Raw genomic sequence first — 16,812 nt, forward strand, 5'->3', positions numbered from 1 at the left:
AAGACACCGAGAATGGCCAAGTATCTACCCAGGTCCATCTGAAGGTGCTGTCTTCCGGGAGGCTTTCGTTTCTGAAAAGAGAGAGTAAGCTTCAAGGCCTCTTGCTGTTTGAAACGGTCATCCGGTATTACCTGTTCCTAAGGACTGATGACGATGCGTGCTGGCCAGGGAGCCAAGAAAATGGTGTTTGTAGTGCTGGCTCTGGCACCGACAGCCTGCCCTAAGACCTAGGTCTCTCTTCATCTGTAGTCCTACGGTGCTCGCCGCCAAACATAGTAGATGCTTAGTAAGTAAATACTTGAACGTGATTAGTCGGGGTCCATGCTTCCGGCCGAGGCTTGGTGTCTGCAGGGTCAAAGCGACAAGGTTACGGCAGTGCGGATGCCCAGCCGCCCCCCCGGCTTTGGGCGGCCTGGACGGCCTGGGCGGCCGGCAGCTTAGGGCCTCCGGGTCGGGGCCTGCGAACACCGCCTGGACGCCGGAGAAACGAGGAGGAAGGGAGGGCCAGAGAGCGGTGAGGAGCATCGTGTTAGGCTCCTAGCGTCTAGACCTGGCGAGGGCCTCTCGGAGCATGCGGCAGTCGCACCACCTTCCGCGAAGGCGGAACCACGTCCCGGCTCTTCAGAAACACCTGGCATCCCCCCGCCCGCCGCGGGGGCCCGGAGAAGAGCCCCGCCAGCGCCGGTTTGCGGCTCGGCCCCCGCCCCGTTCGGCTGCACGAGGGCCCCGCCCACTCACTCGGCGCGGTCGGCCCGGCCCCGGCTCGGCGCGTCCTCGAGGCGGCCCTCGGGCCTCCCCCGGGACGAGCACGTGTCCGCTCGCGGCGGGGTCCGGGCGGTGGGCTCGGCGGCGGCCCACGGGCCCCACCCAATGGCGCGGGCAGGACGGCGGGGCGGGGCCGGGCCGGGGCCGGCAGCGCGGCAGGTCCCGCGCCTTCCCGCCGCGGAGCCGCCCGCGGCAGCGCGCCCCAGACGTCGCCAGCCGAGGCCGCGGGCGTGCCACCCCGCCTCGGCCCCGGCCGCCCGCCCGCCCGCCCGGCGGCCGCGCCTCGCCTCACGCTCTACGGGGGAGGCGGGACCAATCAGCGAGCGACGTCTCCCTTCCGATTCGAGGCCCCCGACGCGCGGCTCACACCCCGAGCACCGCGCGCGCTCATTGGCTGCGCGCGCCGCCGGTCCGGCCGGGAGGGCGGGGCGGCCGAAGGGAGCGGAGGTGGGGAGGTAGTGGCCCGCGAGTCTCCGAGCCCCGCTCGCGCCCCGGCCCTTCCCGGGCGCTCGGCCTCCCTCCTTCCCTCCTCCGCTCGCCCCGTCTTCCGTGCGCGCCGGGCGCTGCGCTCGGCCGGCGTGCCTCGCGCCCTAACGGGCGGCCGGGGGCGCCAATCAGCGGGCGGCAGGGTGCCAGCCCCGGGGCTGCGCCGGCGAATCGGCGGGGCTCGCGGCCCGGGGTGGGAGGCGGGTCTACCGCGCGGCCGCGGCGGCGGCGGAGCAGCTCCCAGCCAGCAGCCAGCGAGCGCCGAGCCAGCCGCCCGAAGGTGGGTGCGCCGCGCCGCGCCGCTGCGGCCGGCGGCGGAGGGCGCAGGGCGGAAGCGGAGGTGGGCCGGCGGGCGCGGCGGGGGAGGGCTCGGCCGTCCGGGCGGCCCGGGGCGGGGGGCGGGGGATGCGGGCGGGCTCGCGCCCGAGGGGAGGAGGGGCGGCGGCGCGGCGCGGCGGCGGCGGCGGCGGCGGCGGCGGCGGCGGCGGGACGCGCGTCCCCACCCCCTCCCTCCCGCGGGCGGTGGCCGAGCCCGCGTCCCCTCCCCGCGCGCGGGGCCGCGGGCCGGGCACTGGCTGGGGGGCGGGGCGGGCCGGGCCGGGCCGGGCGGCCGCGGGAGTGTTTTCAGTTCCGCCTCCAGTCGCCCCTTCCCCTCTCCCCTCCCAGCCCCTCATCCCATTCGGAAGAGGAAGGAACAAAAGGTCCCGGACCCCCGGCTCTGACGGGGCGGGACCCGGAGCCCCGGTGCAGGTAAAGCGGCGGCGCCCGGCGGGCCCTCGGGGTAGGGGTGTGTTTGCGTCGGGCTCGGGTCTCGGCGAGGCTCGGCGCGTCGCACGGCCCTGGGGGCCGGGGTGTGGCGGGGTCGGGGCCGGGGGCGCGGGGGGGCGCGGGGGGGCGCGGGGCCTGGGTCGGCGCCGGAGCTGCCCGGCCGTGGCCCGTCTCCCCTGCCGCGAACACGCTTCGTACTTTGTGGTTCTGATTTTCAAAGCCGGAGGGACCGAGCTCTTCTTGTTTCGGGAGTTGTTGGCAAGCCCTGGTAGGAGCGTGCGATACTTCGCTTCCACTTTTTTTTTTTTTTTTTTTGGTCCTGTAACCTTTGTTAACCATTCTAAACCCGGGGTTCGGAACTGCTCGCGTGTACTCTGCACAAGCAGGCACACGGCTGATCCTCCGTGGAGATCCTGCACTCACTTGTGAAAGTTGCCCTGGGAGTGGAGCCTGTTGGTTTTTATCACACGCCTTTTAGAAAGCACGCTAATTGATTTCACGTATTTCAAACTTGGTTTACACATTTGCAACCTTAATGGTTTTGTTCTCTCTTGGGGGATACTGTCCTTGGGGTTGGGTACTTTTGCCTTTTACTTACTTAACCTTTCTGTGGTTATGGTTTCCTTTTGATCCTAAACAAAAGAAAAAACAATACCTAGGTTGGTTTTGGTGTTCCTTCCTCTTGACCCCTTAAAAGCTAAATACTACCGGCTGGTTGTTCATTAAACCATTATTTTAAAAACCATCTCCGGGTGGAACGATTCTGGAAGTAGCATTTTCCGTGAAAACCGTGTCTTGTTTGTTACACTTTTAAGTGTCCTCAATTTTGCTGTCTTGAACTTCTAAAGTAACACATGTAAAGTAACTATTAATGAATAAATAAATGGTCACTGCAGACCTGCTTGGAGTTATTCCATTTTTCGAAAGTGCCCCCCCCCCCAAAATCTGAGTTAATTTACAGAATTTTTAATGATTCTGCAGTCTTAGTTCCTTTCCATTTTCCTTCTGAATTTTGTGTGAATTGAACCTGTACCACTGATTGTAAGGAAGTTTTTCCTTGAGCAGAATAAGAAAACAAATTTGCTACCACTCTGAAAATACATTTGCTATTGTTCTACTTTTGATTTTGACTCCCTTTAAAAAGTTTTTCTTAGGTAGAAGTGTAAGTTAAATAGTTAAATGAAGTTTGAGGAGTTTTAATGTAAATAAAGAGATAAGGGAAGCAAATGTAACAGTTGGGAGAGATAACGTGAAACGGATTTCATAAATGTGTCCTAGTTTGAAGATTTTATTTTTTCATTTGCTTTGAAAAAAACCATACAGGATATTGGTGGAATTTTTCTGAATCAGACGGTCATTTACCAAACATTTACATTAAATTTAGAAAGTAACGCTGACTTTATTTTTAAGGTTCCTTAGTTTTTGCCATAAAACTAGTTACGGTAGTAAATAAGAATATTTTGAGTCCAGGTGCTCACTTAGTTCTCTTAAAGTTGAGTTTAAGGTAGTTCAGTGGCCAGTTTTTATAAATGTGATAGGAAACATCCATTTCTGGGCTTGTTTAGTAAGAAATCGCTCTTTGGGCTTCGCTTTTGTACTTTGTAGCTATGCCTTCTATAGTGCTTTCACATTGTAGGTGTTCAGCAAGAGTTAGGTTTTCGTGGCTGTAACTTCTTACCTGTGCCTAGGCATAAGTGATCAAATCTCTACACAGTCTGTAAGGTTCATGTAATAATAGTCTTGTAAGAAACCATGCAGGGTAATTTCCTGTTGTTTGTGGCTTGTCAGGCCCGGTATGTGTTTTAACTAAGTAGGGATTTGGGGATGGTTTTGTGTATTTCAGCAGTCCTTTCTCTTTAATAGGAACAAAGCTGGTTTCTACTTCAAGATGGCAAAAGGTCCCCTTTTCATTTTCCTACTGTAAATATTAGAATCATATTGCCATAATCTTGTTACTTCACGTTGGGGGGAGATATGTGAGTGAAAAACAGTTGAGCTGCATCATCCACTGATCAAAGACCCATTTTTATATTTAGCAAATATTTTCAGTTTGGGCTTTTATAAATGTCTGAAAGCTCCCCTTATTCTTGTTTGGTTTTTATTCTGTTGGTTTTGTGCTTTAGGGCTCCAAAGGCCTTGTTTTGTAGCAGCTTTTTATACAGGTGTTTTTGTAATGCATATAAAAGCTGTATTTAGTGCAGTCTGGCAGATGGGGGCTTATTCATGTTCTTGGGACAAGTCCCTTTTAAAGGATGGAGAGGGGCATGTCTTTTAGATCCCTTGTCTTCTGATGGGAGGAGAGGAACCATTTTTAAGCTTTTAGTTTTTGTAAGATGAAAGCTGTTTTCCACTAAGTATTGCAAGGGTATGTCAGAAATGAGAAGTCCAAAGATTTCAAAAGCAATTCAGGCGAGGTTCTACATTTATTCAACAAAATAACTTGTATATATTGAACAAGTAGCATTTATTCATTTATTCAACAAATAAAATAGTCTTTGCTCTGTGTCAGGCCCTGGACTCAGCAATGAAGGATCTAACAGGGAACAAGTATACCCCTGTTCCCTAATAGAATTGGAAAAGTGGAAACTCCTCCTATCTCCTGCCTGTCCTTCAGTCTTTGGAGTAAGAAAATCATGTTATTGTACAAATTGAGGGAGCTTGTGATGCATTACTGGCCAGTTCCTAAAGTATGCTTGCATTGCTTTCTGTCAAATGTGGAGGGCTTCAGGAGGGAAGATGTCAAGTGTTAATTTATAGCATCACTGGGAACAGTCTGTATTGGGGTGGGGGAGGGGAAGAGGGGAACTTGTCACTGTTTTTGTATAATCCATACAAACTGAGGACATGGCCAGTGTTTCAGAAACATACTTGTTGCTGAACAGATGAACACTTGTAGCTTGTAAGCTTAATCAGGCCTTAGTTTGATTATCCATTGCCCTTTAGTTGTAGAAACTGGCTGGAGAAAGAAAGCAAATCCGCATCAGACGGGTCCTACTGAAAGAATTGGAAATAAAATGCAAAGACACTCAACTGCATCGAGATTAAGGATTTGGCTTCAGTCTCACGTAGTGGAGCAGCCGTGGGTTGTGGAGTCAGAGAAACCTAGGTAATGGTTGGTTTCCCAGTTACTATGTTTGGCAAATTGCTTAACTCATGAGCCTCGGTTTTCTGACTGAAAACAGAGGTAGTGACACCTGCCTCTTCCCCTTATTGCAAGGATTAAGTGTTGTGATTGAATACCTAGCACATTGCCTCAGATATCCAGGGTCCTCCTGGATGATCTCTTCCTGTCTTCTTGTGGCTTTCAGTTGTTTTCTTTCTAATCCCAGATGATTTCCCTACACTCTGATTCTTGACCTATTATAAAATGCATTTGAGAACTAGACACCAAGCAAAAAATGCCTGGGGCAGCCAGACTGTCTTAAGTCCACACCTAAAGTTACAGTCATTAGGAGAGCCATCGAGACCCTTCATCAAAACCTATTGGCATATATATATTTTAGATTTTTTTTTTTTAATGCCCCAGATGTTTCTAACAAAGTTATCTAGCTTCTAAGCCACAGTAGATTAGAAAGAAGTAGGTTGTGGGTAATGTGGGAGGTTAAGGGGAATATAGTGGGGGGTTGGGTAGGAGGATGGGGAACTGTTAGCCTACTGTCTGTTGTAAGAAAAAACAGATAACAGCCTGGTGAGGATAATAGAGATAATCTACAAGACACAAACCAAATATTCAAAGCCTAACTAGCATGTCTGGGACCATTCAGTGCAGGACCAGACCTGAAAGCATAGTAATGAATGTTCATCAATTAGCTTAAACCATGTTTGGGAAAATCTTTTTAAGAGTGCAGTAATCTACATAATATACTTTAGATTGTCATTCGGGATGATTAACAAATGTTCCTAAAGGGGTAGAACATTGTGCTTTATCAGATGACTTATTTTATGAAAGATGCATAGTACCTGCTATGACCAAGATGGTATTCATTTGTTTTGCCATTTAGAGCAGCACCACGATTTCAGACTGAGAAGCCTATCATGTTAGGCCAGTAGTAAAGGTGATCTAAGTGGTGTAGAACCCCATGCCACCCCTTTTCTTCAGAGTAAGTCATTCTTTGTCAGTCTGCAGGGGTGTCATGTAAAACATTTCACTCCAGCTTTAAGACTGAGTGTGCTAGAGATTTCAAGGACCAAACAAGTGTGGATAGTTGGCTTGTCTGTTGAGGACTTCTTGCCTCTTATGTGTGACTTTGACCCGGTATTGGCCTTAATAATGTTTTTGGGTTATTCTCCCTCCTATCTCTGAGTTACTTTCTAAATCATCTACTCTATTAAATGCTTATTGGTGACATTGTAATTTTTTAAAGTTTTTTTTTTTTTTCCAACTAGTAGTACAAAAGTACTTCAGTCTTAAAAATGCAGTTTGAGGCTTATTGGTTGTCTCTGATCAATTTTGATTGTTACTCCAAATTGTTATAATTGTAATATATTCAATTAGGACATATTTCAGTGCTGATTCTAGATAGTCATATCAAGGATAGCTCTATTTCAGTTTCAATTTCAGTAATTTCATGTGGGGAGAATATAATTTTGCCAGGCTGGTTGGATTTAGACTGCTTCTGATTTGGCCAGATAGCCAGAAATATTAGGGTAATTCTGTGATTTACATACTTGCCCTTACATTCTACAGTGTAGAGGTTCCTCTTAGTGTCACTGAGCCACAGTAGTGGAACCAGTGCCTGGCCAGTAGACATATCTTTAGTTTGTGTTTGTAGGAAAACAGAAATCCTAAAGTCAGTGATTTTAATCCTGTTAAAAGTTGTGAGTTGATTGTGAAATGGCCACTAATTCTTCTAGGTTCAAAATCTGGAATTACTTTGGCCTCGAGACAAAAGCAGTAGAAAGTGAGTGTAGACGTTTGTTGCTAACTTTTCAGTTTGCATCTGAAAACCTTCATTTCCTCCAAACTAGTGTCCTACTAACTTTTTAGGGGAAGGGCATAGTTTCAGGCTTAATGTATTCAGTTAGTAAGGAAGAATAATCATCGGGGAAGCCACTGGAAGTCCATCAAGTTCATTACCTTGAGTCTTCCAATTCAAAAAAGACTAGATCTGAGGAAGTAACACGGGAAATCTGTGATCTTGTAATTCTCCTGTGCTTAAGGTAAAGTACATTTTCATACACTGCTTCGGCTCTTCCAAAAATTCTATAATAAGATAATGGTTAAGCTTTTTTAAATATTAAGGAAATGGCTCTATCTTAATCCCATCCTTCATTACAGAATATGGGGTGGTGGATCTGATTTGCAAAGTTCACAGACTAAACTGATAAAGGCTACAATGGGAGCTGGGCCTATGAGCTTTCTCCCTTGATTTGAATGAACTATGGAAACTTTTTTGTTGACCAGAGATGTTCTATCTGTGGCAGTGAATGCAAATTTTCCATGTTTAGACCAACCTTTTACTTCCTAGACAGGTGGTTAGGGTGTAGTTCATGTAAACTGGCCAATTAAACTTTTATTTATAAAATGTTTTAAGTATCAGGAAGGTCCAGCTTTGGCCTGAGATTTGTACATTGATCATTTCTGCTCTAAACCCTTAGTTTTCAGACTGAAAGCACGGCACACACACCTGTGCACACAACGACAACCAGAAGGCTTTTGCAAAAAATAAAATAAATAAAAAATAAAACATGATGTAGAGTCTCAAAGCATAAGGGGAAAGGGCCGTTGCCTGCTTGCTTCTCCTCTTCCCCTGGAAACCTCTTGAAGCTCTGCTGAATATTAGATAGTGGAGAAAAACCTTGGTTGTAGGCCTGAACTAACACGGTAGATACTAGCTAGCTACATGTGGTTTAGCACTTGAACTGTCACTACAGTAACTGAGGAAATAAATGTTAAATTTAATTTTAATAGAAAGTTCTATGGAACAACCACTACCCTGGACTTGGCTTTGATTGCACTTTCACGGCCTAAGGACTGTACCCACTTGACATGGCTGGAAGTGGCCGCCTGAGCAGAAGGTCAGCACAGCCTCTGGGATTTTGGATTGGAGGGCAGTTGGAATACTGAGTATTCATGCTGAGTTGAGGCAGGCCTGGGCCTGTGCGATCTCCTAATAATTAGATGCTTTTCTTCTTTTCTTTCTTTTTTTTTTTTTAATGATCTGGGAATGATAAACCAGCATGCAGTTTTATGTTTACAAGCTGATTATAGACACAGAGATTCCACACAACTCATTCAAGGTAAAGGGTACCAAAACCAGGTAGTCTCTTGACACAGCAGTCCCTATAAATGTGGACTTTCACTGAACTAATGACCTACTTTCAGGGTTAAATTCAAGCTCTCACATTAGGTTTTAACAGTCCATAAAATTGAACACACGAATGTTTTCTATTTGCTTTAGTTTTAAAGGCACCCATCATTCTCCATCCAGTGGGGCCACCTTAGGTTTCCAATGGCAGTGTCTTTGCTCTCTCGCTTAAAACTTTGGAAAAAAGCATAGTAACAATAGAATTGAGAAATCTGTTTTTCAATTAGTTTCCATGTATCTTTATTCTTTTTTAATGCTTTCTGTTATCCTCATTTTTTTGACTAAAACCATTGTGAAAATCCAGATCATTAGTGATTTGCTTTTTTCTATACCTGTGTAGTATATGTTTGAACATGTATTGCCAAAAATCCAATAGTGATTTTATTGCTATTTCTAGAAGGACCTGAGGTGTTCTTTGAGATAGTACCATCACACTTCAAGTGTTTTATGTTGAAGTATCTGACTTGATTTTCATTTGAAATAAAAAAAATCATATAGGTATTTGGGAAATATTTTGTATTTGCAGTTTGAAGATATTTGAAACCTACATTGCTTTCTATATTTAATCACTTCCTTTGTTCTAGACTTGAACATCATGAAATGTTTTTTGCCACCCTTTCATATTCCATTTACTACCTCTGTTTCCGAAGTCACCAGTGAATTCTGAATAGCCCAGTTTAGCAGTCTTTTTTCAGTTATCATACTACTGTTTTCAGTGTTTGCCATTATTGACTATACTCTTCTTAACCTAGGTTTCTTAAAATCTCACAGACATGTTAAAATAGACATAGATTAGGCCCATTCCACCTGCTACACGTATTGAATAAAATGTAGGACTCTTTTTTTTTTTTTCCCTCTTATGTATTTGGTTGATCCAGAGAGGGAAGGGGAAGAGGAAGGGAGAAGGAGAGGTAGAAAAATGTTCCTACATATGAAAAACTTGGAAATCAGTCTGTGTTAAGGAAAAACTGGCTTTGGGGAATTTAATAGATAACAGCCCAGTAGCTAGGGATGGAGTTGTAATGATAGGACTCTCGGAACTGTATGCTAAATGTGTGTGTGTGTGAATAAAAACTATTCCAATATCATTGAAACATCTGTGGCCTCTGGGAAAAACACGACTCAGACCTCCCTATGAAGGAACTAGAAAAACACTAGTCTTTATAGATGGACTTAATTTCACATGAAGGCCAAGCATGGTGAATAAAAGGAGACACCAGCTAGATGTAGAATGATGGGCTTTTAAAATAGGTAATCGATTATTGTCATTCAAAAGGCACAAAAGGATATATGGGGAAAAGTCTTTGCTGGCATGTTCCTTAGAACCCAGTTGCCTTTCCAAAGGCTAGTAGCATTACTAGGTTTTTGTGTAATGCTGCAGAAGTTCTGTGCATATATGAGCAACTTTGTGCATATGTTACCTTTTAGTACAGTCATATTTTACATAACAGTGCATTTGTAGATTATAGCATGTCAGTACATAGTAAGTATTCTTTTATTCTGGTTTTATAGTATTCTGTTGTATGGGCCTATAGTGTATTTTTTTTTTTTAAGATTTTATTCATTTATTCATAGAAAGAGAGGTGGAGACAGAGGCAGAGGGAGAAGCAGGCTCCCTGCAGGAAGCCCGATGCGGGACTCGATCCCAGACTCCAGGATCACGACCTGATTCAAAGGCAGGGCTCAGCCACTGAGCCACCCAGGTGTCCCCCTAGAATGTATTTGACCAGTCATTCATTGACGGACATGTGGGTTATTTCCAGTTTGTGATATTAAAAACAGTTGTCACAACAAGTAAGCTTTGTTTATTCATAATTCTGCACGTGCATGAGGTAGATTTCTAGAAGCAGGTTAAAGGATATCCACATTTGTATGTTTTGGGAATGTACTTTGTTCCTTTTTTTTTTTTTTTTTTTTTTTTTTTTTAAGTAGGTAGTACATACATGGTGCAAAATTCAAAAGGAACAAAATAGTATGAAATGTAATGAACGTAATGAAAAGTAAGTCTCTCTTAGATCTGCCTCCTGCTTCATAGTCCAGAAATGGAACCACTGTTAGTGAGCTGCTTTCCTGTGTATTCTTCTAGAGCTCGTCCAACATGTGGCCACTAGCCGCTTGTGGCCATTGAATACTTGAAATGTAGCTAGTCAGAACTGAGATGGCCTGCAAGTGTAAAATGCACAGGAGATTTATAACAGAACAAAAAATAGAATGTGTTTTGATTTTTAATGCTGATTGCACGTTGAAATAATATTTTGGATATAGTGGGGTAAATTAAATTATTTAAATGATTAACCTCACATTTTTACTTTAGTTTTTTAATATGGCTAGTAGAAAATGTACAGTTACATGTGTGGATAGCATCCTATTTCTGTTGGGCAGCACTGGCCTAACAAATTCCATGTGTATACAAACGTAGGAATATATGAGAATTTCTCTTCTCAGGCACTTTTTTTTTTCCCCTTTTGCACTGTAGTCTGTGGGAGCAGAAATGTCTTGCTCAGATGATGGTTAAAAGAAATGTGTCAGGCGGTTCTTCACTGTCTTGTTTACTCCTAACCATTTGCCACAATAATTGTGGGTCTCATCAATGAAAGTCGTGTTTCCATTGACTTTTATGGTGTTTGTACACTTCGGAGAGAAGCCTGGCATTATTCTTGGCTCTGTGTTCTTGAACCTGCTCCAGTTTGCACTAATTGCCTCTACACCTAGGACACAGCAGTCATCCTGGCATTCCCCTTCATGGTCATCTTACCGAGTTCCTTCACTTTCTCCTTTGTTAGATCTCGTATTCTTTTGGCTCTCTCTCTCTTTTGGGTAAATATCTGGAGATGTTATATTCCTGAAAATACCTTTATTCTACCCTGGTTGGGTAATAGAATTATAGTTTGGAAGTAATTTTTTCCCCCTCCAGAATTATGAAGGCATTGATCTTTTGAACTTCACTTACAATGTTGCTCGTGAGAAAACCAAAGCTCTTCTGATTCTTCTCCAAGTGACCTGCTCTTTCTCCAAAGAGACTTAGGCTTTTCCTTTGTCTTCAGCATTCTGAAGTTTTACCCCCACCAGCCTGGATGTGGGTATGTTTTCTTCTGTTGTCCTGAGGTCTTGAGCCTTAATGGCCCTTTAGATCTGGAAACTTCCATCTTTCAGTTCAGGGGTTATTTTTTGAATTCTTTGACACTCTCCCTCCCTCACCCCAATCTCTGATGATTTTTTGAAGTCCTGTTTGGACATTGGACCTCCTGAATTGGTCCTCCAGTTTTCTTCACCTTTTTTTTTTTTTTTTTTTTCTATTTTCCATCCTACTCTTTTTTTACCTTCTGGAAGATTTCCTCTACCTTACTTCCCAACCTTTCTGTTGGTTCTCCTCCCCCTTCTTCTGCTATCAAAAACTGCCCAGCTATCCAAGAACTCTTCTTTTATTCTTTGAATGTTTCTTTTGTAGAGCAAGCTGCTCTTGCTTCAGGGTTGCTCTCCCTTCTCCTGTTTTCTCTAGCTATGGTGATGATTCTTACGATGTTTTCTTTTCTCTGTAGGGTCTCAAACTTCTTGAGTTGCATTTTTGTTTTTGGCCATTTTTTCTCTCAGGTAATGAGAGTCATCCTTGATTACAAAAGTAAGGGTCCAGAAAGCTGCTTGGAAACTGAGTATGTGGGTGAGTCTTGTCTCCTTTCAGTTTCAGTGTAGAGTGATCTGTGATCTGTGTGGGCTGTTTGTTGGTAAACTCTCAGTATTAGTATCTGTGTGTCTTCCCTCCTGGGTTGGGTCAGGTACCCCTTAGAAGAGTCTTGATCTGACTAAATGGGTAAAGGTCTGGCTGCTAGTGTTTGGGAGCTAGAACTCAGTGGAGGAAGGGGTTGGGAGTCCGCATGTAGCATACCATTTACTCATTCTTTTACTCCGTCTCTTTTCCTAGTGGTTCCCAGACCATCTCCTAGTCTGGTGAGCCTGTTTTACTCTCTGCTGAGAATAAACATTTAGTCTTTTGGAGAGGGAGAGGAACAGGTACCCAGGGACATAGAGTTGGGAAGCAGATCTGAGGATGTTATTGCTTCTCAAATATCTTTCACTCAATCTTGCCTGTTTTCATCTCTTCCTCTCTCAGCCTTCAGTTTTTGCTGTAACTGGTGCTGTCTTTTACTTGACCCTTTGAGGATTTTGCTGTGAAATCAGGATGTTTCCCCACACCTCACTTAGAGTTAGTGGTTCTCTAATCTGTTCACAGTGACTGCTCCATTCATTTCCCAGTTATCAAAATTTTGCTTGTTTTCTTTTTTATTCTTCTCTATCCTTATGAGATTGTCTTTTTTCTATTTCATTTATTATAGTTTTTAATAGGGTGTTGTTTTCACCTGCAGACTACTGACTAAAGTTTTCCATTAAAAATTTTTTTAAGGATCACCCTCTGAAAGAATTGGAATAGTGTGTATAACTTCAAAGTGGGATGAGGGAGTGGAAATGAAGAAATGTGATCATTCCAACAGAAGGCAGAAAAGAGACAAAAGAGCAGAGATGCTTAGGAATTAGAAAACACAGGGCAGCCCGGGTGGCTCAGCGGTTCAGCGCCTGCCTTCGGCTCAGGGCATGATCCTGGAGTCCCGGGATCAAGTCCCACGTCGGGCTCCCTGCATGGAGCCTGCTTCTCCCTCTGCCTGTGTCTCTGCCTCTCTCTCTCTCTCTTTCTCTCTCTCTCTTTCTCTCTCTCTCTGTGTCTCTCATGAATAAACAAATAAATCTTAAAAAAAAAAAAGCCCCAAAAACCACAAAATAAGATGATAGAAAATTAGCTAAAGTATTTTCATAAGCCCAATACATAATTTCAGGTAAAGCTTGCTGGTTAAAGGAGAATGAAACTTAAACAAAAACTCAATTAAATGCTTTTAGTAGTAGACACACCTAAAAGTATGATGACATAGTTTCAAAATAAAGAAATAAATACACAGTAGGCATAATCTGTGTCTTAATCCATCTTGGGCTGCCATAACAAAATTCCATAGACTTGGGGGACTTAAAAACAACAGAAATTTGTTTCACACAGTTCTAGAACCTGCGAAATCCAAGTTCAGGGCACCAGCAGATTTGGTGTCTGGTGAGGACCTGCTTCCTACTTCATAGATAGCTGTCTTTTTGCTGTCACCTCATGTGGAAGGGGGCAGGGGATTCCCTAGGGTCTCTTTTATAAGGGCACTAATCCCACTCATGAGGGAATGTTTATTAGTAAAGAGCTAAAAATTAATGAGCTAACTGTACAATGTAATGAGTTAGAAAAAGGAAGGAACTAAAGTTGAGAAACGGTAATGAAAAAGAGTGTTCTAATCGGATCAACTAAATGAAAAGTGCTAAGTTGAAAAGACTACGTTTGCCAAGATTGATAAAGGAAGAAAAAAGGACACAAATATATTAGAAATCACCAAAGGATATGACTACAGACAAATTGAGATATTAAAACAACTGAGAACAGTGTGAACATCATCTTTTTGCCTTATAAATTTGAAAACAGTACACAAATTCTTGCAAAATAAATGACCAAAATTGGCTTAAGAATAAAGAAAACTGGGGATCCCTGGGTGGCTCAGCAGTTGAGCATCTGCCTTTGGCTTAGAGCATGATCCTGGGGTCCCGGGATCGAGTCCCACGTCGGGCTCCCAGCATGGAGCCTGATTCTCCCTCTGCCTATCTCTGCCTCTCTCTCTGTCTCTCTCATGAATAAATGAATAAAATCTAAAAAAAAAAAAAAAAAAAAAGAATAAAGAAACCTGACAAGGTTATAATTTAAAGACTTAGGCACCTACCTCCTACAAAATAAAATTAAATAAAACCAAAAATCCAAATCCCAAGTGAAAACTCTAGGTGGGCAAGTTGTATAAAACATATGAAGAATAAAAAACAAAAAACCCCCAAAAACAAACATATGAAGAATCATTAATTCCAGTCTTATACAAAATGTTATAGGAAATAACAAAAAAATTGTTAGGCTACTGTAATCTAGATAGTCTGGGTGGAACAAGTGTAGTATGCAAAGGGAGATGAATAGGTCACAGCTCACTAATGAACGTGGCAATAGAAATTTTAGGTACAATGTTAGTATTTGCTTAAAAAATACCATGACTAATAAGGGTGTGTCTCAGGAATGTAAAGATGATTAAACATTAGAAAACCTGTAAATGAAATCAAAGGAGAAAAGCCGTATGATTATCTTGATGGTTGAAGGAGGAAAAAAGCATATGATTAAATTCTGTACTCATTCTTAGAAAACTAGGAGTATAAGAGAACTTGCTTAATTTGAGTAAAGGGTGCTGGTTAAAAAAACAAGACACAGAAGTGTACATATGGCATGATTCCAATTATATTAATTTCTAGAAATGGTAAAATTACTTTGCTAGAAATCCTATCAGTAACTGCCTGGGGTGTGGAAGGTAGATTGAAAAAGGACACAAAGAAACTTTCTGGGATGATGGTTATGTGGATGTATACATTTGTCAGAATTTATCAAGCTATACATTTAACAGCTGTGCGTTTTGTATGTAACCTATGCCTCAATAAAGTGGAGTTTTTTAAACAGTCACTATGTAAAAACCATGCATTTCTGTATGCCAGCAAGAAAATTTAAATTTAAAAAAGTTACCATTTAAAATGGCGACTCAAACTTTAAAATGCCTAGGCAAAAATAAAGTAGAAACATATGTGAGACCTTAATGGAGAAAATTTTAACACTTGTATAATTCAAATTATAAGAAGATACACATGTTTAGAAATGGAAGACACTATCATAAATATGTCAGTTTTCTTCCACTTATTTATGTATCTGGTGTCATTCCAGTTAGAATCCCAGGAAGTGAAAGAGAATTCACTTGATCAGATATCAAGATCTACTCTTGTTTAGTAGTTAAGATGTGCTAGTATTTGCCTCAGATTCAGATTAATGGAAGAAAAAAAGAGCCTGGGGAAACATACAGCATTGTAATTATTAGGGAAGTTGTAATATATGGTACTGGTATATTTGTTTATCTTTGTTAGGGAGGGAAAGATCCCTGTCTCACACATTATATACAAAAATAAGTTACAAGGATGAAAAGTAAAACTTTAGACTTTATGACTTTTAAAAGATGACAGCATGGATTTTTTTTTTTTAAAGATTTTATTTATTTATTCATGAGAGACAGAGAGAGAGAGGCAGAGACACAGGCAGAGGGAGAAGCAGGCTCCATGCAGGGAACCTGACATGGGACTCGATCCTGGGTCTCCAGGATCACACCCTGGACTGAAGGTGGTGCCAAACCGCTGGGCCATCTGGGCTGCCTGACAACATGGATTTTTAAGAAGATCTCAATGTACACATAATATTTAAAATATTGGTTAAGTATGAGCTTATTAAAGTGAAATCTTAAGTATAAAAAGCCACCAAAAGTCACTTGACGGTGAAGATATGTGTAATTAACCAGACTTATCCAGGATATGTAAATGAACACTGTGAATTACGGAAAAGATGGTGAATATGAACAGATGATTCAAAGGAATAGAATCCTGAAAAGTCAATGAACATGAAAATATTCTCAAACTTAGTAGTCAGGGAAGTGCAAAACATCAGCAACCCTCTTTGTGTCACATCCATCCTTTTGGCAAAAGCTTGAGGGACCAAATAATGTCAAATATTGGCGATGTTGGACAAAGTAGGAACTCCTACTGCCCTAGTGGGAATGAATGACCATTGCTACAGCCAGGTTGACAGTATTTGGTAAAGTACCTGTGCCTGTTCTACTATGCAGCATTTCTCTTCCTGGGCAGATTTCCTCAGGCAGTGGCTTTCATATGTTTTTTATGACCCCGGTGGAAAAATACAGTTTACATGTGACAAACAAACACTGAATTAAAATTTTTAAAATAAATGCACTTTTGTTTTCTGCTGTATTCTGGCTTATTTTCTGTTCTTAATTTTTGTCTATTTTTTTCTTTTGCTCTTTGAAAGGTGTTTTTCAGAATCGACTAAGTTGGTTTCATGTTCACCAATGGTTCACAACCCTGAATTTAGAGAAATAGCAGAGAATAACCTACAGTACACGTCTGTTTTAATTGAGAATTAGGTTGCAGTGTACAATGTATTTCTTACTGCAGATACTCTTTTGATCAAGAAGTTTGAAAGTTTCTGCCCTTAAACAACTCTCATATACATATAAGAAGATACACTTCAGACTACTTATGGCAGCTTGTAAGAGTAGAGAATTGTAAACAATCTTTTTTTTAAAGATTTTATTGAGAGAGAGAGAGCACGAGTCAGGGGGAAGGGAGGTGGCAGAAGGGGAGGGAGTTGCAGATTCCCTGCTGAGCAGGGAGCCCAATGCAGGGTCAATCCCAGGACCCTAGGATCATGATATCATGACCTGAGCTAAAGGCAGACCTGAACTTAACTGACTGAACCACCCAGGCACCCCTGGAAACAATCTAAATAGGAATCAAAAGGAGAATGGGCAGTGAGCCGTAATAG

The 16,812-nt window shown here is 43.1% G+C and overlaps 1 protein-coding gene across 5 annotated transcripts in view; it reads left to right on the plus strand.

Moving 5' to 3' along the window:
* Positions 1-1,433: 1,433 nt before the first annotated feature.
* SMAD2 (SMAD family member 2) overlaps positions 1,434-16,812 on the plus strand; it is an 81,177-nt gene continuing 65,798 nt past the window's right edge. For 2 of the 5 annotated variants that reach the window (XM_038543329.1, XM_038543330.1), the window contains exons 1-2: positions 1,475-1,531; positions 1,918-2,001. The gene's annotated coding sequence lies outside the window, so the exon portion shown is untranslated. Of the gene's footprint in view, positions 1,532-1,917; positions 2,002-4,962; positions 5,126-16,812 lie in introns of those variants that run through there. The other 3 variants (XM_038543326.1, XM_038543327.1, XM_038543328.1) reach the window with 3 other exon arrangements.

The sequence above is a fragment of the Canis lupus genome, chromosome 7 (assembly GCF_011100685.1).
Source record: "Canis lupus familiaris isolate Mischka breed German Shepherd chromosome 7, alternate assembly UU_Cfam_GSD_1.0, whole genome shotgun sequence".
Taxonomy (NCBI): domain Eukaryota; kingdom Metazoa; phylum Chordata; class Mammalia; order Carnivora; family Canidae; genus Canis; species Canis lupus.